This window comes from Palaemon carinicauda, chromosome 5, assembly GCF_036898095.1.
Source record: "Palaemon carinicauda isolate YSFRI2023 chromosome 5, ASM3689809v2, whole genome shotgun sequence".
Lineage (NCBI taxonomy): Eukaryota > Metazoa > Arthropoda > Malacostraca > Decapoda > Palaemonidae > Palaemon > Palaemon carinicauda.
Window position 1 is genome coordinate 30,307,086 of NC_090729.1, and position 2,500 is coordinate 30,309,585.

Here is a 2,500-nt window from a genome sequence, read left to right on the forward strand (position 1 = left end):
TTGGAAATGGTGAAATTAAATATAGAGATGGCTAAGTTTCAGGGGGCAAATTTGATAAGATCTCCTAAAAGATACTACCAAGATAGGTTTAATATAGGTGCTGGACTAAAGTTGGTGCTGGTGTTTGACGAAAAAGGATGTCCATGAGTTTTTCAAGGCATTTGAGTGTGTGGCCTCCTAATTGTCTTGGCCCACAGGAATGTGGACTTTATTAATACAATGTAGGTTGGTGGGCAAGGCAATGCGGGTGTATAATGCCATGGAAGAGGGAGTAGCTCTCGATTAACAGAAGGTTAAAGCCTTAATATTAAAATCATATGACTTAGTCCCTGAGGCATACAGCCTCCAGTTTTGAAACTATACAAAACACTCTGCTCAGTCTTTCGTTTAGTTTACGCGTGTCAAGGAAGAACAGTTCGATGACTGGCTGAAAAGTCGTCAGATTGGCACTTTCGCTGCGTTACGTGAACTGTTGCTCCTTGAAGAATTCAAGAAGGCCTGTAGCAGGGAGTTGAGAGTTCACCTGGAGGAGGAAAAGAGTGTGAAATTGAGTAGTGCCGCTCAGTTAACATATGAGTTTGTATTGACTCAACGATCAGGTACCAGTCGTTTTAGTTATAAAAATATAAAAAATCTAACATCTTGCTCCCCTAATAGTGGTAGGAGAGGGGAAACCTCTTCATCGGCTCCCCATATCCCAAGGAGTGATAATGTTAATTTTAAATCTTTTTCACGTGATAGGGATGTGGGTAGAGCCCAAGGAGGTCCTCCTCCCACTAAAACTTTTGCTAATAAATGGTTTTGAGAAATTTTGTGTTGTTGGGAGGTTTTCCAGATTCAATTGCCCTTTCCTATGGTTAATGTCCGCATATCTATTCTTGGATATGATTGCATCACTGAGTTGGCTGTGGTGGATAGTCTACCTATTTCGGGTATTGATGGTATCCTGGGAAATGATATGCTGGATAGTTAGGGAGCTGTTCCTTATATTATCAGTAAAGGTTAGCCCTTTGGCTGTTATGACTCGGTCTGCGGAAAAAAATGGCTAATTTACTTGATATAGATAATAATAATGACTTGATGTTAATTAGTGTAGAGCTAGATGTTTTAAGGCCCGGGCCAGCAGCGAGCAGTAGTGATGAAGTAGTTAATATGAAAATTGATTGGGATAGAGCTGCTTTTATTAAAGCTCAAAAAGATGAATTTAATTTTGATTTGAGTGATGTTGAGGATCTGACTAAACCTAGGTTTGGAGTTCGCAAGGGCTTACTATATAGGTTTAGTCGTCCCACATCTGATAATTTGAATAATACTGGTCGGTTGGATCAGATTATGGTACCTTCTCAATTTACAAATTCTGTTTTGGAGTTGGCTCATACTAATTTTTTTTCAGGTCATTTGGGTGTGTTAAAAAATTTTCGTTGTCTGGCTAGGTATTTTTGGTAGCTTGGAATTGAATTGAGTGTGAAGCAATATATCAGAGCGTGTGAGACTTTTCAGGTTATGGGTAAACCAAATTAGGAGATCCCAAAAGCCCCATTGCATCCCATACCCGCTATAGGTGATCCTTTTTCTGAGTAAGTAATCGATGTGGTAGGGCCCTTACCCAAAACTAAAACATGTTACATATATTCACTAAATATCATGGATAGAGCATCTCACTTTCCTGAAGCTATCCCTATGAGGGGTATTACTTCCAAAGTTGTTTTTGAAAAATTAATGGATTTCTTTTCCAGGTTTGGTCTCCCTCGTATAATTCAGACAGGCTGTGAGACAAATTTCACAAATAAGGTATTTAGCGGTAAGTTTGCTGGACTGGACATTCAGCACGTTACCAGCATAACTTATCACCCAGAGAGTCAAGGAGTGGTGGAAAGGCTCCACCAGACCCTCAATCTGTCCTGAAGAAACATTATGATTATGATAGCGACTGCGACAAAGCCCTCGCTTTTCCCTTCTTTGCTATCAGAAATCACCCTAACTCTTCCACTGGTGTGGCTCCTTTCGAGTTTGTATATGGGCACAAGGTCCGTGGACCATTGGAAATTGTTTTTAAAATGCTCAAGTCTAACCGCAAGGATGAAATAAATATGAAAGGGTTAGTGGAAGACTTGAAGGGAAGAATGGTTAGTCCTGGAAATTTGCCAGGAAAAAATTTGATCGCTCCCAGTCAGTAATGAAGAAGAACTTTGACAAAAAGGTAGAAGGTACAGTCATTTGAACCTGGGGAGTTGGTTTTTGTGCTGAGTATGGACCCAGATAGTTTTCTCCAACCAAGATATAAGGGCCCTTGGAAAGTTTTGAGGAAACTGTCAGAGGTTAACTATGAAATTGAAGCTCCTGGTTCAAGCCGTAAATGTAGAATATTCCATGTTAATCATTTGAAACCTTATATTGTTAAGCAAGTTGATCCAATAGCTATAGTGTCTGTGCCTGTGCCTGTGGTATTGGATGTGTCGCCCTAGGGCTCCGACGAGTTAGGGTGTCAGCTTCCTTCGAA